Source organism: Carettochelys insculpta, chromosome 1, assembly GCF_033958435.1.
Source record: "Carettochelys insculpta isolate YL-2023 chromosome 1, ASM3395843v1, whole genome shotgun sequence".
Lineage (NCBI taxonomy): Eukaryota > Metazoa > Chordata > Testudines > Carettochelyidae > Carettochelys > Carettochelys insculpta.
In genome coordinates, this window is record NC_134137.1 from 247,428,307 (window position 1) to 247,455,742 (window position 27,436).

At 46.7% G+C, this 27,436-nt stretch overlaps 1 long non-coding RNA gene across 1 annotated transcript; it reads left to right on the plus strand.

Moving 5' to 3' along the window:
* Positions 1-5,833: 5,833 nt before the first annotated feature.
* On the plus strand, positions 5,834-25,318 carry LOC142007149 (uncharacterized). The gene is made up of 3 exons (XR_012643897.1): positions 5,834-5,854; positions 18,122-18,194; positions 25,149-25,318. It is a non-coding gene; the product is annotated as an uncharacterized LOC142007149 (long non-coding RNA).
* Positions 25,319-27,436: the final 2,118 nt, after the last annotated feature.

Below are 27,436 nucleotides of genomic sequence, written 5' to 3' on the forward strand. Positions count from 1 at the left end.
AATAATTAAGGTTGAAATCATACTTGCCTATGTGGAAGTATAAGAGTTACATTGTAAAAATCACACTATGATACAATGTTGCTTCTGAGCTCAAGAAGGGGAAGTTATGTTGATGCTGTGTGTAGGAATGTAGGGTGGGTTTGGATGGAGCCAGCTGTGCCTGGGAAAGCAGGAACCAGAACAGTAGGTGCTAGATTAAGGTAACCAGAGAGTCATAAACAGGAGATTGCTGAAGGTGATATGGAAATGAAGATACGTGACTGGTCTCAGGGGCTATGTGGGGTGGGTGTGTGCCTGGTTTTTCTTTGTTTATTAACTTGCCTTCTTTTGTCTGTGTACATTGAGAGACCTGAGCCCTAGGTGGGGGTCTCACTTTTTTCTGAATGTATTAGCAGAACAGCTTTGCTAATAAACCAAGTGGTCTGACAAATTGTGAGTCTCGAGTCTAACTTTGACACCTACTTAATGAATAGTGCACATTTCATGGTAGATTTGCCTGGCTTCTTTTACAGTCTATTCATTAACACTTGTAGGGGTACCAATACTACGATCACTTTATGGACCCCCTGGACAAAATTTCCCTGATCTCCATTGCAGTCGGGGTAGAAAACATGGGCCATATGGCTCATACGTCCCCTGTAGAGGGGGTAGGTAGGCTCTTGACTTGGCCTCTAGCGTGTCAACCAGCATTACTGAAGCAGTATGGGAGAACTCCCTTCTGACCAGGCCTTTAACCAGTTACCTCCCCCACAAGAGGCAAAGGGGGAATAGGGAAGTGCAAAGGTGGCCATAGTGCTAGACCGAAGGAGACAGTAAAGCCCATAATTGTATTTTGTCTCCCATCCACTGGAATGATTTGGAAAGGTTCTAGGATAGTTCTAAAGAAATGTACTTGTCACAGGTGCTCAGACAATCACAAAGGAATATTTCCAGCTCCTTTCAACTGGGACAGAAAGTTAAGGAAACAGTTTTCCTTTTGGCAGAGTTTGCACTAACTGGGAAACCCAAGGGGAATGCCGAGGGAATGGTTTTTACAAAGCGATATCAGCTTGCCAAGGCTTCAATTTGAAAAGGTCTCAGGGGGTCGCTCCCCCAAAGGCAACTCTTCTCTTACAAACAACAGGCCTGATTTAACTACACCAGCATATACAAGCTGAAGTTTTAACTCCATGTAGAATATGGTTGCAAGCAAAATTTTTAGAAGTAGCAACAAGGACAGCCCCTGGCTTTCCCTCCCGACCACACTCTTCCCAGGGTCTCTGTTGGCCTCGAATCTCTGGCCAACCCAGAGCTGTCTTCCAGTGTCAGGGGGAGGGGGGCAGGGGGTACCAAACTGCCAAATCCTGGGGCTTCCTGACAAGTTTCCACGAAGCCCTATAGGCCAGTGTAACTCTCTACTGTACCTCCGGCCAAGGGAGCATTTCAAACAGCTTTGCAGCTAACTGAGGAAAAGAAAGATTATCTACCTCAATTTTCAGGTAGTGAAAGAGAAGTACACAGGTAAAGGGCCCAATCCTGTTCCCACTGATTGTAAACCTGTGTCCTAAACAACTTAATGCAAAGTTACAGGGTACCACAGACCCTGGAGTTACACTGGGGTTGCATTTCCTTGCAACCCCTGCATAACTCAAACTTCACTTAAGTCAGGGGAGACAGGAACCAGGTAGCAGCCTGGTTCCCAGCTCCCCTGGGCTTGCAGGAGCCAAGAATCTGACCACCCCACCAGGGCTGGTCAGTTTCCTGTCTCCTCACCTCTCTGGGAGCCAGGTGCCACTTCTCCCTGGCTTCCCTCAGCAGCAGCGGCTGTCTGCCCACCTGGCTTCCCCCAGCTGGGGAAGCCAGGTGGGCAGACAGCCACAGAGTGGCTTTGAGTTGTGCTTAACTCATGTTAGTGTGAGTTAAGTGCAACCTGAAGTTGCACATTTGGAGGGTTTACTGTATGTCTATGCTTACCGCGAGATTGACCCATTCGGGGTTGATCTTTCAGAGCTTGATTTCACACGTCTGGTAAATAGGTGCAAAATCAATCTCTCTGTGATTCACATTCACCCTCATATTCCTCCTCTCACAAGGAGTAAGGGAGGTGGATGGCAAAACTCTCGCATTGACCTCTCTCAGTGAGGACAGTTAATTGCCATAGCTAGATTTGCAAATCTGCAGCTTACTGTAAGGTCTAGTGTAGACCAAGCCACACAACAAGTCATTAGCAGAGCTAGGGATACAAACCAAGACTACCAGCTTGCAGCTGTGCACTCCAGCTACTAGACAATACTCCCTGCCCTGAAGTAATTTGGATAGATATTTAAATAGGATGTTTCTTTTTTCCACTGTGCATTTTAAAAACAGCCTGAGCAGTGACAAGCAATTTTCATTCCAGGCTTTCTCCTTTTGAGAATTTTTCCCCATTAAATTCTCAGACCAAGACCCAGCCAAAATAAATCTCTTGAATGAAGAGGTTTTTCAGTGCCATTGCCTCAATTACTGCTGCCCTTGAGCTACAGTAGCATTTATACACCCCAGTAATTCCCTCCACTATCAAAAATGTAAGGTAGGAGTGCTGTGCTTTTTTTAAAAAATTCCCCCTCACGAGTTCGGGTCTTCAATTTTGCACCTCATTCCAGAAAGCAAATGAGTGTCATTCCTGTAAAGGGCATGGCTGCCCCTTCTTAAAGAGTCAGAAAAATCATTGTATGCATCTTATGTCCTTCTCCATCCCTATATCCCCATCACCACCACAAGAAGTATGTGAAAATGTCACTGCGAAATAACAGGGTCACCTTCATAAAAGAGACTCAAAAGCAGGGGCCATCCCTGACAAAAAGACTAACAGAATTCTGCCTTCGGTGGAGCATAGATCATCGACACCATATAGAAAGCAACCTGTCCCCATACACCAAGCTCTAGGGAATCCTGATAAATATCTTTAAGCAGCACCACCATTTCTGTCCTCCTAGACGTTAGAGGTATGAGTACAGTCAATTCATAATTCATCAGCTTTATGTCTCCTGGCAGGCACTAAGAGCTGAGAGGTCTGAGATTAAAACTCTTGCTGCATAAGTGAACCCATCATAACTTCCTGCACAAAAAAGCCCCAACCCCGATTAATAATGCACACTCTACAGGAAGGAACAATATTTGCTTCTCACAGCAGTAGCAGTTTGGGGGTAGATTTATAGGGCCTGGTATGTCCAGAGGAGGATTAAAATGCAGGATACATTTGGGGGGATATTTTTAGAAAATTAAACTATGAAGCTTTTTATGGTAAAGCAATGGAAAGCTTAAGAGCACGAATGTTGTGAGATAGAGCAGAAAGGGAAGCCTGCTTATGTTGCTATTTATGAAATGCCTTCATTTTTAACTCATTTTCTTTTGCTTAAAAGTACAACTGAGTTGTCATAATGCTCCAGTTTCAAGAGGAGTTGGGCCATGGTGCCGTTCAGACACATAATCCAACAGCTGAATTACCCTAGGATACTCGTGTCCCCTGTTTGCTTATTTTAGTTATATTTATCACACATTTTTCACAGCCACATAGACACAACGGTGATTTAGCATTACATTTAATTTACATTTATTAAATCTCTCAAAGTGTTCACACAGCTTGCCTAGAACTACAGGATAAGCTTTGCAAATTCAGCTACCTTTATGGTGATGCCCGTGGGATGCACAGCCAATTTCTTCTTCTGAGCATAGAATACAGCTACCTCTTTCTTCCCCAGAGACAGACATCATGAACAGCTAATTATTATTGTTCTGGATATTGGCAACAGCTTGAAATACCTGTCCTGGTCCAGCCTACTCTTGATGAGCTGGCCTCCTGCCTAGGCTGTATTTTGTCCCTTTCACAGCCTGAGTAGACTCCAGTGTAGAGAGAGGTTATCTATACTCCTCTGTTCTTGGAACTCAACTATTTCTAACCATGAAGCGGGGACAAGGCTCAGGTGTACTAAGCACCAGAGGAATTCTTTGTTCAGGATCACACTCACATCCCACCATGTAGATATAGCTTCTCACCTTGCAGGCTGGCATCAGTTCTGTGGTGTCCAAGCAGTTCTGAAGCAGTAGCTACTGCTCGAACTAGTCACATTATTCTGAAAATATATTTACTATTCAAGCCAACCAGCCACACTCAACTGGCCAAATAGCCACATGTGGCTAGCACGCTGGCCACCATGGGTCTATATACTAGCCTGCAGCAACTCAGACTGCTGACTGTCCTGAAGCATGAAATGTCACCCTCATCGGGAGGTTATTTTAGAGGAGTACTTTTAGGTCAATTTTATAATCAGAGAAATCCATTTATGAATACATCCATTCTAGAGTCAGTGCAAAAATTAGTCACCTTCAAGTATATGCGGTTACACTGAATTCAAATTCTTTTAAAATCTACCATTTAAAAAAAGCACGATCTAGAATGAGGCAACAGATCCACGTTTGATTTTTCACAAAAGCTGGGAATGTTCAGTGCCAGGGATCCTGTTTGGCCATTGCAGAAAGAGCCCATCTGGCAGCATTCAGGTCAGATCTATGCTCCCTTATTTCAAGGCCATCTGCATCTGGAGGTTTTGGCCTTTCTCCAAAACAAGTTTTCAGTATTGTAGAGCTAAGCTTGGGAGCATCTACCCTTGTCAGAGATCAGCAAAGGAAGGCATGTGATGTATTGCAATAAACAAGACATATTGCCACGTGTGGAAACTGTTCTTGGATTAAATAAGAGGTTATGTGTACTGAGGATCCATGGGCAGCCTTGTCAGTATTGATATACAAACTATGTTGCATGAGAGTTAAGGCTGCATAGCTAACCTGCCTACCACAAAATCAAGGAGATAGTGAAAAAGTTAAAGCATCAAACATATATACCCTCAATTCATCCAGAAACAGAGAAAGACGAACATGCACAACCACTCAACTTATCACTGTAATAACCATGAACAACAGAAAGATATAGTCTCATCTCAGCTCCACCCCCTAGAGATGCCAGCCTCCCAGCACCTTCTTTCCCAAATTCCCCACATCCATTAGCAGACCAAATAATCCTCCTACCATTCATTTGCACAGTTCTGAACAGTCACACTTTCTCAGATCTGGGTGAATATGCTTTTTTGGCCCAATATTTAATTGACTGGAACACGGAAGCTGTTAAATCATTTTTCCCAAGCTGCCCAGAAAACTCAAGCCTTACTCAGAGATTATGCGCTAAAACCTGAAAAAGACACAGTAGGTTTGTGCTATAAAGCTCTCAGGCTGCTTTAAGTTCCAAAAAACAGAATCTCAACTCAAGTGAGGAAAGAGCACCACCGTATTAAACTAACTGGACAATTGTTAACACCTTGAAAACTCTACTCCCTGCACGTATAGAACCTTATCTGTAGAAACCGTACATTCTACCACACAAGAAACCCATGCTTGGCATGCCCTAAAGCAGTATTTCTTAGGTTAGTTGAGACCACAGAAGGCCAAACAATAATATTTTTAATGCAAAATGCCTATGAACATTTTCTTCAAAAATTGTATCATAGCAATGAAGTAGTAACATAGTGTCTGGGTATAACAACAGAAAATACAGACCATCAGTGTATGACATCAAAAAGTGTCAGACACCAGCGTTCTGCAGAACACAGTTTAAGAAACACTTCCCTGAAGGGCTTACAGGGAGGAGCATAGAGGTGACTCAGAAGCCAAGCAAATATAGTAAGTAATCCTGAGAGCAACCTGAAGGTGCATGCTGTGAGCACAGCTACAGAAGCTAGAGAAAGGGAGAGGGAATAAATAAGGCTAAATATAAGGAAAACAAGTGATTCAGAAAGTCAGCAGGGACCCTATGCCTACCACACCCGGTTCCTGCTTTCAGAAGGTAAGAAACCATCAACGTCTTATTTAAAACACGTTTGATTCCAGGAATCCTCAGGGAACAGATTCTTCAGGCTGAGTAAGCCCAAAGATGTGTGCCCATGGCGTGCTAGAGACCAGAAAGGGATCGTGTCAATTTGTGATATACATTGTCTGTTCCAGGGCACGGGAATGCACAGAGATTTCATCTTGTCATGCACTGTTCCCATCCCACAGAAAAAACACGTAATTTATAAAGGGAATTGAGGAGATATTCTCTGCTGCTCCCACTGACTGTAGGGCTGTAGTACAAAATGCTGTGGTATATTTTGGAAGAAAATTATTACGAATGTAACAAGACACCCGGTCAACAGATGGACCAGCAGGAGGATTTGCCAGTTACCTATCAGATGTGGTCAAGGAAAACTCAGAGGGCTTGTGCTGTCATTAGCTGCAATAATTCTCCTGTCAGCATGATCTGATCAGTCATCGCTTCTCACAAGCATCTTCTCCACTACGTTCATATGCAAAGACAACATCTGCTGGGACAAATGAAACCTCAGCTGCAAACCACAAAGCTCTGCAGCCAGGGCATCCTGGGAATGGTTTCAAGTACATCTTTGAAAGGATGTATTTGTGTGATGTTGAATGTTTTTACATTCTGCTGCATACTTAAATGCTGGAATAGAAACTCAGCTGGTGTAAAGCATTGTTGATTCATTGACCTCGATGAAGGCACACTGATTTACACCAGCTAAGGATTTGGTGCAGGCTGGTTTTGGTAAACCAATCAGAACTAGGATTTGGGACACATGAAAAAAAAATCACATGTAATAAGGACCCTTCTGCTTTCCTTAAACCACAGAGACATTCTGAGGTTTAATTAATGTTTATACTGAAATTAGAGATCTTGAGTGCAGAGCTGAGTGGAAAAATTCTAACTAAACATCTAATGAAAAAGAGAAAAAGAAATTCAAAGTTTTTTGCTAACATTTCCAACTCTCCCCTCCTCCGTCCATTTTCTCTCAAGCGGAACCTGTAAGAGTGTAATTTAAAAAAAATAAAGTCAAACCTTGTCAGATCAGGCCCAGAAATAATTTTCATCTTCAGAAATTTTTTTTAAAACCTAGACTGTGGGAAACTCTTAGCGAAATGTTTCAAGAATTTTAAATAAGAAGCCCACAAACCCAAGTCTGGGTTTGTATTTCGCTATTCCATGCTATACTGGAGCCTAAATATTGCAGCATTCCCCAGAGCCCACCTGACAACAGGAGTTCCAGTTTTTTTCACTAACCCCTTCATGAACGTGACAGACCAGCAAGGAAAACAGGCATAAGTAGGGCACTTCTTAACTGCAAACAATAGTGCTAGTGAGTTAAAGCTCTTAGGAAAAAACCCAAAATCCTCAACATCCACCCCTCTGTCTGTCTCGCTCCTCCTGAAAGTACCAGGCACAGTCAGGGCCAGATAATGTGCAGGGACTTTAATGGCTGCAGCCCAGGGCTCTGTGCTGAAGGAGGCTGGGCCTGCAAAAAGATCTCTGGGCTGCCAAATGTGCTAAGCTTTTTGCAGGGCCCTGGGCTGCAGCCAGTAAAGCCCCTGTGCATTACCCAGCCCTGCTTAGCCAAGGGGTGGAGAAGGGTGGCAGCTCTATGTGCTACTGTCCCCCAATGGCTGGGGTAGAGCTTCTTCACTGCAAGTGCCAGGGCAATCTGTGTCCCTGCTATGCCCCTGCAGCTCCCTTTGGCCGGGACTCCCAGTCACGGGAGCTGCAGCGAAGCGTTGCCTGCAGGCAAACTCCAGGCAGTGCAGCCCATGCTGAGCCACTTGCTTCTCCGATACACCAATCGAGAGCTGCGCCTGATAAGTGTCCCACAGCCAAACTCTGCTGCAAGGTGACACTCAAAAATATGGAAGTTACAATGCAGAGTAGAGTCCCTGAAACAAAAACAGGTCACTGAGCAAAACAGAATTCACAGTTTGGCAGAGACATAGACCCCATCTGTCACAATATCAGTACATAAAAAAGTCTTATTAGCAGAGGTAAGGAACACCTGTTTTTTAACCTTAGAGCTAAATTGAAGGGGCAAAGAACATTAAAATCAAATTAATTATAAATAGGATCTTTTAAAAAGTAGACAAACCTTCATTAGCATTAGTAACTTTTCCATGAGAAAAAAAAAATCATGTGAAAAGTAGCAGAGGCCCAGCATCTTAGACTAGATTAGACTTTTACCCTGATGCAGATTAACTATTTCCCAAAGAAAATATCAAAACAAAAAGCAGTCAAGTAGCACTTTAAAGACTAACAAAACAGTTTATTAGGTGAGCTTTCGTGGGACAGACCCACTTCTTCAGACCATAGCCAGACCAGAACAGACTCAATATTTAAGGCACAGAGAACCAAAAACAGTAAGCAAGGAGGACAAATCAGAAAAAGATAATCAAGGTGAGCAAATCAGAGAGTGGAGGGGTGGGGGGGAAGGTCAAGAATTAGATTGAGCCAAGTATGCAGACGAGCCCCTATAGCGTCAGCATGAGCTGGTGCAAAAGCTCACCTAATAAACTGTTTTGTTAGTCTTTAAAGTGCTACTTGACTACTTTTTGTTTTGATAGTGTATAGACTAGCACGGCTTCCTCTCTGTTACCAAAGAAAATATGTTTTTACTATGAAAGCTGAATGTTTCTGAGCACCAATATTTGACCTTTTAGTCCAGGAGCGGGGAACTTATGGCCTGTAGGCCAGCCTGTGGCTTGCCTGGATCAGGCCTGCAAGGGTCAGGGCTCAGCACCCCACTTTGTCCCCAGCAGGGGCATGAGCTGGTACTGATGCTCCAGCCATGTAAGGGGTACCATGCCTAGAGTGCCAGTGCCAGCTGGCTTGTGCCTCTGTGGGAAGGGGTTAAGGTAGGGAATGCCCCCAAGTCATGTAGGCCCATTCCAGGCCAAGCCACAGGCTTGATCCAGCCCATGGGCTCTGCAGGGCAAGGGGGAAGGAGCTCTTGAACTAGGTGTCTCAGACCAGGTTTATGCCAAGAGGTAAAATCAATTTCAGATATGCAAATCTCACTGTGAGAATTGCATAGCTGGAGTCACCTTATCCAAAATCAGTTTTTGCTGCCATCCACACAGTGGGAGGTCAATGGGAGAAATTCTCAGAACAAGTGTGCCAGCTCTATGGGCTGAAAATACAAGCTATCACTAGCTCGATAGCAAAGTATTAACAGGATCACGCATCATTGTCTCTATTAACACTCCGGTGTTTTCTGTCATTTTCATCTATGGAAATTTAAAGTGACCATGCCGAAGAATGCAGAGCCCACATGTTGGGAAGGGATAGTCTGAGAACCCCATTAAAAACATTTGGAACTGAGAAGACTAGAGTTTAATCTTAAATATTAGACGGCTAAAGATGAGTGAAATCACAGTTCTGAGAACAGATTTGTACGAAAACAGCATTACTTCTTTGTTTAAATATGAAGACAAATTCCAGCAGAAGCTGTCACCTCTGCAGCTAAAGTAATTATTTCTGCTTCATGACAGAAAGCATGGACATGTGTGTGAAAATTGCTTCACTGGAAAAATATTGGTATTGACTACCTGGAAGAATGGTACTGCTGTGGCAGAAAACCAAAAGGCTTGGTTATAATCCATAATTAAGTCGGTTGATACCCTAAAATTTGTCTCGCAATAACAAAGCTTCCCATAAGGGAAACTTAAATTGCACTTTAATCACTATTACATCCATGCCCTCAAAAAGGAAGAAAATATATGGCAACCATTAACCAAAGATTTGAGTCACTCCTAGTATTTGCCTGCTGCTACAGCTACCACTTCGCATATGGATGTTTTTCAAAATCTTTTGGCTTCTTCAGAGTAATTTTCAACTTTACTGATGCTGCGAGCATCCAGATGTTTCATCATGTGAGTGCTCAGCAGCTGTCCTTGCCTTCTGAGTGCATTGTCTAATGGTTCAGGCACAGGACTAAGAATCAAAACTCCTGGATTCTAGTCACTTGCAAAACTAAATTGTGCTTTAACCTTCATTAAGCCCTGTAACCTCTTTGTGTCTTGTGAGGTATTTTGCAGATCATTTAATGTGAATTTTATTGCTCAACATTTGTCAAGCACTTTGAGCTCAAGGTAGCTAGCCTGTCTGTGGTGCTTGCATGGATACCCACCATTAATATATCTCTGCTTCTTAGTGGAAAGTAATATTATTACTCCCATTTTACAGATGGAAAAGTGAAAACAGAGCAGCTCAGTCAAGGCTTCCCTCTAATTTTTGATCCATTTGCACCAAGACAGGTGTAGATGTGAACCACCACTAAAAATACATGCTGGTGGAGTTGAGGGTAATTTGCTAATCAAATGGGAAGCACCTGAATCTCTCCTAGGTGGCTGCACAAGTGCTCAGTTTACAGGGAATACCGGCTAAGACCCAGATCCACAAAGGTCTTCAGCACTTAAGCCACAGATTTAGGTACCTGAATCCCAGTTTTAGGCTTTATTGTTATCAACAAAACTCCCACTGAATCCTGTAGGCGTTAACTGAGTTTAAGCACCTACATTTGCAGGATAAAAGTTTCTCCAAGGGTACTGTCTGCATGGTAGTAAGACACCCACTGCCAGCATCCTCAGGCTTATGTCGCTCAGATGAAGGAGCTGTTTAATTGCAGTGCAGACATTCAGACAGCCGGACTCGTGGAACCCTTCCACCTTGTCAGGTCTTAGAGTCAGAATGTCTACACTTCAGTTAAACAGCCTCTTAGCCAGAGTGCCACGAGCCTGAGATCACTGGCAAAGAGCAGTCACAGCGGGTCTAACTGCAGCACAGACATTAATGCCTTAATGCCTAAGTTTCTGCCTTCAAACCCATGCAAAGCTGCCTCCCTTTAGGCATCCAGACACTTTTCTCATGCCAAAGTGCACAGTGTTTCACAAATACGGGCAGATAAAATGTTCAACTGCCTAGATTGTGAGCAGGGCACAGTCTGTTGGGAGTGCTCAGAGGCTGCCCATCTGTATACAGTTTAGAACAGGACTGCACATGTGCTACAGAATTTCTAAGCAATGTGAATGCCAAGATTTAGCCTAGGATGAATTTATGTTACATTCAGATGATGCTCTGATTTATAGCAAACAGTTGGCTTTCAGGGTGACTTTGCAAGGCTCACAATGAGAAACAGCCTTTTTACTTGAACACTTTATTTTCTTGCTGTTCATGGACGTGGAATGCATCCTCAGCACTGGGCAGCATCAAAAAGGCCATTATGGGCTTTCCAAAGGAGGTCAGCCTCTGAAATTATAAGGAACCCTTACAGTCTTATAGTTACAGAGCCTTTGAAAAGTGACTATGTCACGATTACATTCGCACAGCAGGACAGCAACTGAACTTGACGAGTCTATGAGTAAGAGCTCCCAGATTCTAATGATCTATACACTACAGACAGACACTTGGGGGAAAAGAGAAAATAGCTCCTGGAAGCAGAACTGAACACTAACAGCACATCACAACCATGTGCAAATAAAAATGAATCACATTTATGCAACTACAGAAGTTCAAGCATCAGGCAGATGTGCAGAAGTCAAAGCTCCAGTAAAGTGTGCCATAAAGAGAGTCACACACTGGCATGCACATGGACTGGATGACTTGGTAAGGCACTTTCCATCTCCTGTTTCTATGGTTCTACTGTGTTAACGAAATTTAAAAAAAAAATCCTACTATATATCCAGAAACTTCAATGTCATTGAAGGTGCTGTTTAATTACAGAGTTTGTTGACCTGGTCTCTGAGCATTTCATCATGTGATCCAGCCTCTAGTCATCATTTTGTCCTGTTCCCTCTGAAGAGAAGTCACCAGAGTGCCATTTCAGCACAGCACTACTTGTAAGCAGATACAACAGCAAGTAAATTCAAGAGCAAGGAACAGTTTTTAAGCAGGAGGGTCTTTAAACCTATAATTACATCAAAACCCTTGGTTAAAACAACATCAAGATAGCAAAGTCAAGCACTTAGAAGTTAGGCAATGTGAAATCAGAGGCTAGCAACATACCCCTTTAACGAGCTTTGGGAGAGAACTCACTCGGAAAATATGAAGCACTTCAGAGAACTTGGGCATTCCTTTAGTGCTTCAGAATGAAGTCAGCAGTTCCAAACTCTGGGTGCCATTTTGCTGGGTTGGGAGAGGACATACTAGACAAGGAAAGGGGAATAAGTTAGCTGAAGGTTAGGAAATTTGCACCTCCATATCTCTGGACCACAAGGATGCTACAGTCTGTACTTCAGAACTAATCAGAGAAGTCTCTTGCTTCTTCAACCTGGAGGGATTCACATTGTCTCTCAAGAGTAGCAGAGACTGGAGAAACCCCTCATCTCTTGTGTCTGGCTGGGAAGACTGCAGACTCACTAGAACAGAGCAGGTTTTTTCACTATAGATTTCCAGAAGAGCTCAGAACCCAACAGATCCCATTTAGGCAGCTAAGTGGTTAGACTGCCAATAAGAGTAGCCCTCAGCTCCTACGTAAATATCCATGAGTAAATGCTTTTCCTCTCTATCGGGTGCAGCCTCAGTGTTCCTCTGTCTCAGCAAATATGGAAATTTGACCTTCGGTTCAAACTGGAGAAGTCTTTTCCCCTGCATGAAATAAAGTACATTGGGGCTTTCCACAGCCCAGTTCAGAGACAGGAAACTAAAAAGGCAGATACTGGCCTCCTACATTCAGCCAATTCCCCTGCTGAGAAACCACACAAATTGCCTGTAAACTAGGCTAATTTAACTTCTCCAGCATCAAGCTTTACCTCTTTCCGTGATGTGTCTTGGTAGTCTTGACCCTTTCATTGAGGTTCTCAGGAGGAATTTCCTTCTTTCCCCTCTATGACTGAATGCTCTCTGCACACCTAGCCTTTTTATAAGGAGGTCATAATTAGCCTCGGCTCATTTCCTGACTCTTCATGAACTGAGGTGAACTCTTCCCTTGCTCTGCAGTTGTATGGTTCTTCTAAAACCCATCCAAGGCCAAAATAAAGTAGCCTGATGTTTACCCATCAACACCCACTGAGAGCAAGAGGAGCTGCTAATTGCTGAGCGCTTTTTTGAAAATCTGGACCTACTGACCTGTACAGCACAATGAGCCTCCACAATTTTGCTTAAGATCTCTAGGCACTTGTGTCATACAAATTATGAAAAACACACCAGCAAGAACCTCTACCACCTCCTTCAGGGATGCTACTGAGAGGCAGGCAGTCCCAGGCCAGAGAGGTCTTAGGTAGAAGTATCCCCCTTCCCTGATCTCCTGATGGAGTAATGGAACACAAATGAATTTTTTTTTAAATCTATCAAGAGGTAGAAGTGTGATTAGAAAAGGTTCAGAAAAGGGCGACTAAGATGATTAGGGGCTTGGAAAGGGTCCCATATGGGGAGAGGCTAGAGAGACTGGGACTTTTCAGTTTGGAAAAGAGGCGATTGAGGGGCGATATGATAGAGGTATATAAAATCATGAATGGTGTGGAGAAAGTGAATATAGAAAAATTATTTACCTTTTCCCATAATACAAGAACTAGGGGACACCAAATGAAATTGATGGGTAGTAGGTTCAAAACTAATAAAAGGAAATTTTTCTTCACACAGCGCACAGTCAACCTGTGGAACTCCTTGCCCGAGGAGGCTGTGAAGGCCAGGACTCTATTAGGGTTTAAAAAAGAGCTTGATAAATTTTTGCAGGCGACCGGGTGCTGGCAAACAGGGTGCGTGCTAACAGGAGGGAGTTTGGAGAGGGGAGTTTAGAGGGGGAGCTTGGAGGGAGCCAGTGACTTCTGTTGCCCTTAAACTAAATCCTTTATAACAACCTCTATCTGAAACATTTAATTAACCCTCATATATAACTAGAGTAGGAAATGGAGGCAGAAGCCCAGCAGCAGAGTGGGGGCTATCCTGTTTATTGTGTCGAGTGCAGTATGTATGACTACCTACCCTGTGGGCGGGTGGCGTATGTGTGCGCTCGATGCAAGGAGCTCCTGGCCCTCAGAGACCGAGTGCGTGCTTTGGAGGCCAGGGTGGCTGAACTGGAGGAGCTAAGGAAGGCAGAGGTGTTTGTGGATGAGACTTTCCGGGACATAGTAGGGCTGTCCCACCTCCAATCTGACAGTCCTGAGGCTGTTACGGAGGATGAAAGGCTCAGGGAAGGAGAGCAGTCAAGGGGAGCAGAGGGAAACCATCCCGTAGTTGGGACCCTCCTTCCAGAGGGTGATGTTGTATCCTCTCGTGCCGAGGATACTTCTCCGGGGGAGGGAGCGCCAGCTGTTAGGAAGAAGCAGGTTTTAGTAGTGGGGGATTCGATCATTAGAAATATAGATAGTTGGGTTTGTGATGACCGGGAGAACCGTATGGTGACTTGCCTGCCTGGTGCGAAGGTTGCGGATCTCTCGAGGCATCTAGACAGACTTATGGGCAGTGCTGGGGAGGAGCCGGTCGTCGTGGTACATGTTGGTACCAATGACATAGGGAAGGGTAGAAGAGATGTTCTGGAGGCCAAATTTAGGTTACTAGGAAAGAGACTGAAATCCAGAACATCTTTGGTGGCATTCTCTGAAATGCTTCCAGTTCCACGCGCAGGGCCAGATAGACAGGCAGAACTTCAGAGTCTCAATGCGTGGATGAGACGATGGTGTAGGGAAGAGGGGTTTAGATTTATTAGGAACTGGGGACACTTTTGGGGTAGGGGGAGCCTATACAGGAAGGATGGGCTCCACCTAAATCAAGGTGGATCCAGACTGCTGGCATTAAACATTAAAAAGGACATAGAGCAGTTTTTAAACTAAGAGGTGGGGGAAAGCCGATTGGTGCGGGGGAGCACCTGGATCGGACGGAGACTTCTCTTACACGAGGCTCCATAGACAGGGATTCCCTAGAAGTTAGTCAGATAGGGAACGTGGGAAATAATATATGGGCAAGATCAGATGTGAAACAATCGTGCATAAAAAAATCCACCACGTCTGTGAGAGGCGGACATATAAATAGTGGTAGTTTTCTAACATGCTTTTACACTAATGCTAGGAGTCTGTCTAATAAGATGGGTGAACTGGAGTACCTCATATCAAAGGAGGAAGTTGACATAATAGGCATCTCAGAAACATGGTGGAATGAGGACAATCAGTGGGACACTATCATACCGGGATATAAATTATATCGGAAAGACAGAACAGGTCGTGCGGGTGGCGGAGTGGTACTATATGTGAAGGATAATATAGAATCAAATGAAGTAAAAATCCTAAAGGAATCAAAATGTTCCATAGAATCATTATGGATAACAATTCATTCCTCTAATATGAATATGGCATTAGGAATATATTACCGACCACCTAACCAGGACAGTGATAGTGATGCTGAAATGTTAAGGGAGATTAGAGAGGCTATCAAATAAAAAACACAGTAATAATAGGAGATTTCAATTATCCCCATATTGATTGGGTGCATGTCACCTCAGGACGGGATTCAGAGATTAAATTTCTTGATGCCTTAAATGACTGCTTCTTGGAGCAGCTAGTACAGGAACCCACAAGGGGAGAGTCGATTCTCGATCTAGTCTTGACTGGAACGCAGGATCTGGTCCAAGAGGTAACTGTTACTGGACCGCTTGGAAATAGTGACCACAATATAATAACTTTTAATATTCCTGTGTTGGGAAGAACACCGCAGCGGTCAAACACTCTGGCATTTAATTTCAAAAAGGGGAATTACACTAAAATGAGGAAGCTAGTTAAACAGAAACTAAAAGGTAGAGTAATTAAACTAAAATCCCTGGAAGCTGCATGGAAACTGTTTAAAGACACCATACTAGAGGCCCAACTTAAATGTATACCCCAAATAAAAAAACACAGAAAGAGACCTAACAAAGAACCACCATGGCTAAACAGCCATGTTAAAAAGGCAGTGAGAGAGAAAAGGGCAGCTTTTAAAAAGTGGAAGTCAAATCCTAGTGAGGAAAATAGAAAGGAACATAAACACTCCCAAATTAACTGTCATAATGTAGTAAGAAAAGCCAAAAAAGAGTTTGAGGAACAGCTAGCCAAAAATTCAAAAAACAATAGTAAAATGTTTTTTAAATACATTAGAAGCAGGAAGCCTGCTAAAAAAGCAGTGGGGCCCTTGGATGATAAAGATATAAAAGGAGCGATCAAGGAAGACAGTGCCATTGCGGAGCGATTAAATGATTTCTTTGCTTCAGTCTTCACGGCTGAAGATGTTACAGAGGTTCCTAAATCTGAGCCAGCCTTTTTAGGCGACAAATCTGAGGAACTCACTCAGATTGAAGTGACATTAGAGGAGGTTTTGGAATTAATTGATAAGCTGAATAGTAACAAGTCTCCAGGACCAGATGGCATTCACCCAAGGGTTCTGAAAGAACTCAAATGTGAAATTGCGGAGTTATTAACAGTGGTTTGTAACCTATCCTTTAAATCCACTTTGGTACCAAATGACTGGAAGACGGCCAATATAACACCAATATTTAAAAAAGGCTCTAGAGGAGATCCTGGCAATTATAGACCGATAAGTTTAACATCAGTACCAGGTAAATTAGTAGAAACACTAGTAAAGAGTAAAATTGCAAGGCACATAGAAGAGCACGAATTGTTGGGCAAAAGTCAGCATGGTTTCTGCAGAGGGAAGTCGTGTCTGTCTAATCTATTAGAATTCTTTGAAGGGGTTAATAAACATGCGGACAAGGGGCACCCAGTGGACATAATATACCTAGATTTCCAGAAAGCCTTTGACACGGTCCCACACCAAAGGCTTTTATGTAAATTAGGTGGTCATGGGATAGGAGGAAAGGTCCTTTCATGGATCGGGAATTGGTTAAAAGACAGAAAACAAAGGGTTGGAATAAATGGTAAATTTTCACAATGGAGCGGGGTAACTAGTGGTGTTCCCCAGGGCTCAGTCCTGGGACCGATCCTGTTCAACTTGTTCATCAATGATCTAGAAAATGAGGTAAGCAGTGAGGTGGCAAAGTTTGCAGATGACACCAAGTTGTTCAGGACAGTCAAAAGCAAAAGGGATTGTGAAGAACTACAAAAAGATCTCAGCAAACTGAGTGATTGGGCAGCAAAATGGCAAATGAAATTTAATGTGGGTAAGTGTAAGGTAATGCATGTTGGAAAAAATAACCCAAATTACACGTACTACATGATGGTGTCAAATTTAGCTACGACAGATCAGGAAAGGGATCTTGGAGTTATAGTGGATAGTTCTCTGAAGACATCCACGCAGTGTGCAGCGGCAGTTAGTAAGGCAAATAGGATGTTAGGAATTATTAAAAAAGGGATCGATAATAAGACAAAAGATATCATACTTCCCCCATATAAAACTATGGTACGCCCACATCTCGAGTACTGCGTGCAGATGTGGTCTCCTCACCTCAAAAAAGATATATTGGCATTAGAAAAGGTTCAGAAAAGGGCGACTAAGATGATTAGGGGCTTGGAAAGGGTCCCATATGGGGAGAGGCTAGAGAGACTGGGACTTTTCAGTTTGGAAAAGAGGCGATTGAGGGGCGATATGATAGAGGTATATAAAATCATGAATGGTGTGGAGGAAGTGAATATAGAAAAATTATTTACCTTTTCCCATAATACAAGAACTAGGGGACACCAAATGAAATTGATGGGTAGTAGGTTCAAAACTAATAAAAGGAAATTTTTCTTCACACAGCGCACAGTCAACCTGTGGAACTCCTTGCCGGAGGAGGCTGTGAAGGCCAGGACTCTATTAGGGTTTAAAAAAGAGCTTGATAAATTTTTGCAGGTCAGGTCCATAAATGGCTATTAGCCAGGGATAAAGTATGGTGCCCTAGCCTTCATAACAAGGGCAGGAGATGGATGGCAGGAGATAAATCACTTGTCTTCTGTTCTCCTTCTCTGGGGCACCTGGCATTGGCCACCGTCGGCAGATGGGATGCTGGGCTTGATGGACCTTTGGTCTGACCCAGTATGGCCATTCTTATGTTCTTATGTTCTTATGATTGGAGATAGTTTGTATTGAAGATGGGGGAAAGAGCATTAAGTGTAACAAGTGAACCAAAGGGCACTTTTTCCAGAAGCATAAAAAGGAGGTGAAGTGAGAAAGTGAGATCATGAGGGTTTCTCTCTGCCCATGCTATTGATCAGACTTTCAGCATTTCTGCCAACTGCCAACTCATGATATGTTGCCAATTCATGATTTTAACCACAAATTTCATATAATGTGATGCATTTCTTAACATCACTTGATAATCTCAGTTTTCATTTATTTAAGATATGTTTCTATCCAACATGGCTGCAAAGAAAGCTTGAAAATATAACAGAAGTACATCCTAAAGATCAAAAAAGTAAGTTTAATATAAAGACCTTTAGATGTATTGTTTTAAGTCTCATGATTTTTGAACACTTGGATTTTCATTATTAGCATCCTCAAAGCAGGTGTATGCCACATAGTCATTTTTTCAGAACTATGGGTTGAACCTCTCTAGTCCAGCACCCTTAGGACCTGACTATTACTGAAAGAAAAAATTTGCTGGAGCATGGGCAGTCAGTATTCTCTAGCAACATTACCAACACTTCCACTGCTTACTGGGCTGTTAGAAGACATTTAGGGGTAAATTGTAGCTAAATAACAGCACAAAACACTGAGAGCCAGGACTGGTGGCTGGAAACAAACTTTATGGGACCACATGAAACTTGACCACACCCATGGGAAATGGTTATCTGGCTAAATAAAATCATGCTTTCCTGTATGGATGTTGCCAGGTGAGAGACTGCCAGATTAGAGAGGTTCAACCTTTTATTTGCTTCATCCTTTGGTTAAAGTAAATACATTTGCAGAAAAAGATGGAATAGGAAGATATGAAAAAACAAGGCAACTTAGTGTTATTGATGACCTCCCAAGGTCCCTTCCAACTCTGAGATGTGTATAGTATCTCTCATACTTGGATTGTAAACTTTTTTGGGTCAGTGACCATCTTCTTCATGTGTGTGCACACAGTAAAATGGTCCTGAGCAGGATATCTAGGCCTGAATGTAATAAGAACAGATAATAACTACAGACACACAAGGGACTCTGAGGCTACGTCTACACGTGCACGCTACATCGACATAAGCTATTTCAATGAATAACGTCTACACGTCCTCCAGGGCTGGCAACGTCGATGTTCAACTTCGACGTTGGGCAGCACCACATCGAAATAGGCTCTGTGAGGGAACGTCTACATGCCAAAGTAGCACACATCGAAATAAGGGTGCCAGGAACAGCTGCAGACAGGGCGGACTCAACAGCAAGCCACTCCCTTAAAGGGCCCCTCCCAGACACAGTTGTACTAAACAACACAAGATCCACAGAGCCAACAACTGGTTGCAGACCCTGTGCATGCAGCATGGATCCCCAGCTGCCACAAGCCCTGGGCTAAGGGCTGCTGCACATGATGACCATAGAGCCCCGCAGGGGCTGGAGAGAGAGCATCTCTCAACCCCTCAGCTGATGGCCGCCGTGGCGGACCCCGCTATTTTGATGTTGCGGGACGCGGATCGTCTACACGTGCCCTACTTCGACGTTCAACTTCGAAGTAGGGCGCTATTCCCATCCCCTCATGGGGTTAGCGACTTCAACGTCTCTCTACCTAACGTCGATTTCAACTTCAAAATAGCGCCCAACACGTGTAGCCGTGACGGGCGCTATTTCGAAGTTGGCGCTGCTACTTCGAAGTACCGTGCATGTGTAGACACGGCCTGAGTGCTTTACAAATGTCTTTTAAGTTTCACAACTGGTCTGTGAGGGACGAAGGTTCATATGACTTCCCCCTGTTATCAACTGGGAAATTAAGGCACAGAGACATTCAGTGGCTTAATCAAAGTGAAACAATACAGGGAAGGATTATATATTCTAAAAGACACCAGCATAACTTCCATGATTTTTGTAGGGGGCAAAGCAATGTGATGCTGCTATAATCCATTTGGGAATATATCAACAAATGGTGCACTGTGACCAAGCATGACTGCATTGTCATGTACATGGTCCCTCAGCTGACCCCAGAGCTGTGACTCCCCTGCTGGTTAATGTCATGTGTAAAATTGTTAAGGGAACACTGAAAAACAACATTGATAATACCCAAGATCACTGGGCTGGCTCTGAAAGAAAGTCTTAAAGACAGAGTCATTCTGAAGTGGCAAATATATTTATGAGCATGACTTTCTAGTGAACTAGTTATGACAGAAGATCACTTAGGTGAAATGACTTTTCATCCTGGGACCAAAAATAGAATGCAGAAAGGAAGTGCTGCTACAGATGCTGTCAAACTGAGAGCTGCAGCTCCACAGAGACAATAGCAGTTGTCACCCGTGAAGAAGTGCTGGCTGTGATTGGGAAGACAAATGATGCAGTTAACGAGCTCAGGACAGTACTGCTGACAGGAAAAAAAAGGTCTCTGATTTTTTTTTAATTACCATTTTCAAGAACAAGCCTTAGAATCAAAAGGGCATATTTTCAGAATAGTGATCAGACTTTTTAAGCAGCAGTATGAAGGTCTATCGTGGAACTATATTATGGGCCATATCCTCAGCTGACAATTTATGTGAAGCGACCCCGTCTATACCAGCTGAGCATCTGGTCCATAATGTTCAACAAAGAACAGTGCTCTCTTGGGTGTAGTGTTGTGTTAAATGTGATTGACTTTGAAAGCTGATAATTCTACCCAGAAAAGCAGTACATTTTCTCATACCTACATTTCAACAAGTGGTCTCCCTGGATTCCTGAGTTACTTCACACCGAATTTGTGCCAGTAAGTATAAATTGTCTTTTGCTGTGATCTTGTTAAGTTTCATGAGCTAACCAGTGCTGATCTCTAGATGGGAAGCTTTCAAAGAATCCCCAGATGCTACAAAAATCGGCATGTTGTGCAGAGCTGGACAAGCAATGGACTTTTCAGTTCACTAGTAATTAAAATAATTTCACACCCAACTTTTGGTAAATAGGAAGGCTGGAAAACCTTTTAAGAGCAGTCAAGTGCATCATTTTGTTTGCCCAGATTTAAATTTTTGTTTCAGTTTCAGACATTTTAACAAAAGCAAAGGAGGACTAAAGTCAAGGAAGAGAGGGGGGAAAAGCATGACTCTATAACTTTTAGCCCTGTGGTTAGGGTGCTAACCTGACAGGTGAGAAACACAGGTTCAAGTGCTTGCCCTGCCTGATATGGAGAAGGGCCCCAAACTGGTGCCTCACACACAGCAAGCCAGTACCTTTGCAAGGTGGCTATGGACTATAATGTTATAGCTACGTCTACACCAGAGTGTGAGTTCAAAAGGCCCCCTTTCGAAAATGATGAATCGAAAGATGGCCTTTCAGAATACAGTGTCCACACACAAGCAGAGGCTGGCACTTCCGATCGGCCCTTTGAAAAGGGTTACGCACTCTTTCAAAAGAAAGCGTCTGCACTGTGCCAAGCTCCCTTCCAAAAGAAAGGGCCAGGAAACTCCATGGATGGGGGTCGCATAGCAGACAAGCCCATCCAGGTCTGCAGCTGGTCATCCCCTTAAAGGACCCCTCCCCAATATCCTTGCCCTGCACAGCACAAGGTCTGTGAAGCTGCCACAAGCCCAGCAGGCGCCAGTGCTCACAGTGCAAACCATAGACCAGCAGCAGCAGCTGGAGCTGTTTCTGGCCCTTGCCAGTGGCATGGTCGCCCTGCAATCCTCAGCATGGGTGGCCACCCTTCATCTCCTGCTGGGGGCTGCCCCCGGGCACAGCCATGGACCCCCGGACCCGCGACTCCTCCAACATCTTGCTTCTCCTGGGTTCTCTGCCAACTCTGGAGCCACCCCAGTAGATCCGAGTGGTGGGATGGGATGACGACAGGTGGCTCTGGAATTTTCGGATGCGGTGGCAGACAAGCTCTGCCAGCGGCTCGCCCCTGCATTCTGACATCAGGACACCTGGATGTAGTGCGCTCTTCCCATTGTGAAGAGGGTCACGATAGCTGTCTGGAAGCTGGCCACTTCAGACAGCTACCACTCCGGCAGCCACCAGTTTGGCATCAGCATGGCCACAGTCGGGGCCATCATCATGGAGGTAAGGAAGCTCGGGCCACACACTCACCAGAGGGAGGGGAATCCCAGGAAAGGGAGCCCATTGAGGACCAAGAGCCGGGGGGGCGATGGGGGTTGGAGAGGTCTGGGAAGCGGGGGAGGCCTGGCACTTCCCACATTCCCTCATGGATGCATATGTCCTCCAGCCCATGCAGGTGGTTGGGGCATTGAACGCCACACTTCTGCATAGGGTGATCTGTGTGGGGGATCTGCATGTGGCCATTGCTGGCTTTGTAGCACTCAAGTTCCTGAACTGTTCTGGTGCCTTGGATGGGACCCATATCCTGATCTGCGCCCTGGAACGCAGGAGGGGCCAATACAGCAGCAGGAAGGGTTACCACTCTGTGGTGCTGCAGGCTGTGGTGGACAGCAGGGGCCAGTTCCAGGACATTTACTTGGGCTGGCCTGGCTGCACCCATGATGTGCAGGTGTTCAGAAACTCGGGGCTGTGCTGCCACATGGAGGCAGGGACTTACACCGTCTGGAAGGAGGTCCCACTCAGGGACACCATGGTGCCCCTGTGCATGATGGCAGATGCTGCCTATCCCCTCCAGGCCTGACTCATGCGGCCCCATATAGGCCACCCCAACCCCAGCCAGGAGCGCTTCAACGCCCGGCTAAACCACACCCAAAGTGTGGTGGAGCACACCTCTGGGTGGTTGAAGGGCCAGTGGTGCCGTCTCCTGGCATGCCTGGAGATGGGCCCCCTGAACATCCCCCTGAACACCTGCTGCGCTCTCCATAATATTGTGGAGTGTAAGGGGGAGGTGTTCTTGCAGGGGTGGGCAGCAGAGTCCAGCCCAGGCTACCCACAGCTGGCCGCTGGCCCTAGCCACCAGATCCATCAGGATGGAGTCACGTATTGGAGGCCCTGCATGAGCACTTTGCTCAGAAGCCCCACTGATCACCACCCTGGCCACTCCCAACAGGTCCCCCACACACTTCCCTCCACCCCCACCACCCCCCACCAAGCTCACAGCACACAGAGATTTGGGTTAAATAAAGTATATTCTGTTGAACAAAATGGTGTGGTTATTAACAGCAACATAAAACAGAACCATAGAACTACATGCGCAGGGAAAGGGGACAAACTATTTACAACAGGGCAGGGGACGTGGGTGCCCCTGATGGGGAGTCCTTATTGCAGGGAAGGGGTGAAGGGCCTTGAGCCACACAGTCCTCAGGATCTGTGACCTCCCCTGGTTCGGGGTCCCCGATGGGGCTGGGATGGGGCGGGGAGGATGGGGAGCTAGGGCTAGGGTCCACCTCAGCTGGGGGAAATTGGCCGCAATGGGGGCCTCTTCAGGAAGGCTGGCAGGAGGGGCAGCAGGAGGGGGGCAGTGGGAGGAGGCAGCAGTCCAGAAGCCCCCTGAAGGTGCTCACCACGTACCTCAGGGTGCCCAGGAACTCTCCCCAGGCTGCCTGCCACCAGGTCACCTCAACCTCCTCCAGGTGGAGGTGCTACTCCGCCACCTCCATCTGGAACCCAATGGAGGCAATGAGGTGGAGGTCCTCGGTGGCCCACCTCTGACCCCTCCTGGAGCAGGGACTCCTTGGTGCTGGTGGCAGGGCTGGCTGGCTGGTGGCCATCTCTCACCACTGGGGAGCTGTCCGGGACCATGGAGGGCACTAGGTTCTCCTGGCCCTCTGATGGCACAGCTGCAGGAATGGAAGAGAAGAGAGGGACAGGCCATGAGTCCCAGATGCCTGGCCTGTGGGCCACACACCCCCATCCCTCCATGGGCAGCAGATCCCCATCCTCCATCTGATGGCGGGGAGGCCCTGGGGGGATCAAGAAGGCAGAAGGGGTCCCTGGCCCATTGGGGTGACCTCCTTGTGAGGTCCAGCCCCTCACATCCCCTCCCCCTGGGAGCGTGCCACAGTGTTACCCGTAAAAGCAGGTGCTGAAGACCACTGGCAGCCATGATGCCATCCCAATGGCCACAGCCTGGCTGGGCTGTGGCTGGGCAGGGTCTGCAGGGGGAATGAGGGGCCCTCTAGTGGGTACGTAGCCCCTGCCCTGTGATCCAGACTGTGTGCCCTGTCAGGTACTTACCATATGGTCCTCCGCTGAGGTCAGGGGATGCCTGGCCAGCAGAGGCTGCAGTATGGGAAGGGAAGTCGATGACAAGCTCACCCTCATTGCTCAACCACTCTGGAGCCAGCCCTGGCTCTGGCCCTGGTGTGGTGGGGCTGGCTGCAGGTCCCAGCTCGTTGTTGCCTCAGAGGTGGGGCTCCTCAGTGGTGGGGTCTAGGACAGCGGGTGGGCAGGTGGTGTCCCCGGGCCTGAGGTGTCCCTGCAACTTCTTATAGAAGGGGCAGGAGGCGGGCACTGCCCCGACCGGCTGGCCAAGTCCCAAGCCTGGGCATATCCCTGCCACAGCTCCTTGACCTTACTCCTGACCTGGTCAGGAGTGTGGACAGGGTGGCCCCATGAGGACAGGCCCTCGGCCAGCTGAGCAAAAGCAGCCATGTTCTGCCACTTTGTGCCCATCTCCTGCAGGACCTCCTGCCAGAGGCCCAGGAGGTCTCTGAGCTCAGGCTCAGTCCAGGGGTGAGCTTGCTTTTTCTCCACCTGGCTGGACCTCTGTGAGCCCTGGGCATGCTGGAAAGGGGTCCCTGGGGCTCCTCACTTGCTGGGTGCCAGCCATGCTGCTCCAGGAGCTGCTGGTGGTCCCACTGGTGTGTTCAGGGGCAGCACATGCAATGGCACGTCTCTGTGTCCCAGCTGGTGGGCGCCAGGATGGACCCGCTCTTTCAAAAGAGCATGTCGCAGAGCGTCTACACGCATTTTCTTTTGAAGGGGGTGGCTTTTCCTAATTCAAGTTTGGAAGAGCAATTTCAAAAGCTGGGGCACATTCCTTCGATTTTCCTTTCAAAAGAGAGCGTGGGGTGTGGAGACACTCTGCACTCTCTTTCGAAAGAGGGCCTGAAATTTCGAAAGTACTCACTAGTGTAGATGTGGCTATATGGCTTGGTCTCAATCTTCTGTTGAAGCTGCTCACGTTTGCATAAATAATTAGTCTTTAGAACAAGGACCTTAACCTCCTTGGTGGATACCCTTGTTACCAAGTGAAGTCATGCTCACTCTTTTTGAAGGTCAACGATTCGTCACAGTCATTCATTCAGCACAAATTTGAAACCAATTTTGAGATGAAAGTTGATCCAAAAAAAAAAATCATCTTTTTTTGTCACAAACTGTGCACCAGGGTTAATGAACATGTGTGAGTCTGCTCTCGGAGCCACAATGAATCGATCAATCAGCAAAGGGACTGAAATTTTGACTTGCCCAAATTCTGGAATATTGTGCGTAAGCAGAAACTAAAGGAATGTATCCTTTAGAGGAAACTGGAAGCAGGGAGAGACAGACACTAGGTAAGCCTGAGTAAATCATACTTGCATCTGCTTTGCTTAGATTTGTTAAATATTCAGCTAATGGAGCACTGTTTTTCTCATTGTAATCAACTTGGCTGGTGTTGGGATATACATGTTAATGCAATTGCAACATCTGTAAATACTGTGGGAATACACAAAAGAAAGACTGTGTAACCTGTGTCAAAAGGAGGGAGAAAAAAATGATGGGTGCATGTAAATTCAGTTGGCTCATTGCTTAGATATGCTAGATATTCAACTGATGGAAAGGTGGTTGTTCATTGTAATCAATATGGTTGTTGTGGGGGTCACAAGTTATGTTAATACTAAATGCAGAAACTGTGCAATATGATCACCAATTTGTGGGAATACAGATGAGATGGAATGTGTTTAACCTATTTCAAAGGAGGGAGACACCATATCTGTGTCTACACGTGCACAAAAAATCAAAATAAGTGGCCTTCTTTCAAAAGAACGGGAGGAGCGTCCACACATGTAAACCCGTCTTTCAAAAGGAAATTGAAAGAATGGGGCGCAGACTTCGAAATCCAAACCCCGATCCCGTATCAGGAAGATCACTCCCTTTCAAAATACTAAATCAAAAGAGTACATGTGTAGACACTCCACAGTCTGCTCTTTCGAAAGACGGGTCTGCCATGGTGCCGGTCAGCTGGAGCGCAGGGCTTCTCCAGCCGGCAGCATCAGGGCTCTATGGTCCCTGCATTGGGCTGCCTTAAAGCCTCACGCACGCAGGAAACCCGTGGCAGGAAACTGAGAGCGTGCTAGGAGCAGCCTCTACACGTGCTCCAGCCCCACACTCCAACGCCGCAGCATGGCCAGCAGCCACACGACCCCCCGTGAGCCCCACGGCCCCCTCCAAGCCCCCACAGTGCTCCCAGGGAGAGAAAAAAAAACGGGCCCCCTCCTGGAAGGAGCGGGAGCTGCGGGACCTACTCAGCCTGTGGAAGGACGAGGTCCTGCACCATATGGGGGTCAAGCGGCACAATGCCGCTGCCATCGTCTGTGTGGCACAGGGCCTCCACACCAGGGGCCGCCCAGAGCGTACCGCAGAGCAGGTACACTCCAAGCTTAAGGAGCTGCGCCAGGGCTATGCCCAGGCCAGGGACCAGGCCGGATGCGCTGGGGCAGCTCCAGTGACGTGCCCCTTCTACAGGGAGTTCCGGGGCATCCTGGGGCCCCAGGACAGCTCCCCACCCCCGGCGTTCCTGGACACCTCTGTCGAGGAGCTGCAGCCGGAGGAGGAGGAGGAGCAGCCCAGACCGGGGACCCAGGAGAGCGAGGGGACCATGGAGTGGTCGAGTGAGGAGGGGACCTCACCATAGTCATCCCCTCCCGCTCCTCCAGCTGGGCCACCAGGAGCCGGACATCACTGAGGGACGCTCCAGTACATACAGGGAAGGGCGCACACCTGCTCCACAGGGTGGGTGGGGTGACACAATCGGTAGTCACCCGCACACAGCACCGATGGTCATGGGCCACACACAGGCCACCCCCCCCACATGGGATGTGGCACCCCGCGGTGGCACACCAGTGATGTCCAGCACCCACCCTCAGTGGACAGCACCGCAAGCCGCACAGGGGTGGCGGCCAGTCAGTGCCGGACAGAGCCTGGGGCCTGCACACCACAGGCCAGGAAGGGCCACCTGCATAAGAGACCCCTGGATGCACCCCCAGGCTGGGAGGCCCAGCCCGTGGGGGGCAGGTCAGTGGCCCCTGGGGGGTCAGTGTCTTTTGGGCGGATGGGGGCCCCAAGGGTTGGTCTCGGGCAGGTGGGTCACAGCCTGGTCCCCTCCGTATAGGGCACATTACTGACATGCTCTTCTCCCCTCCACACAGCCACACCATTTGTGGGCTGGGAGAGCCCTACGCTGTCCCTCATCCCCGAGAGCCCACCCACAGCCCTCAGAGGTGTCCAGATGCCACCCCACGCGGTGCGCCATTGGGGCCATGGCCGAAGGGCCCCCCACCGGGCTGAGGAGGACCCAGCCAGCCAGCGCCAGGCCGAGGTGGCTGAGCAACACCTTTGGCTCGCCCTGACCGACATGAAGTGGAGGAGGGCAGCCTGGGATAGGCTGCTGTCCACCCTGGAGGGCATTGGCCATTG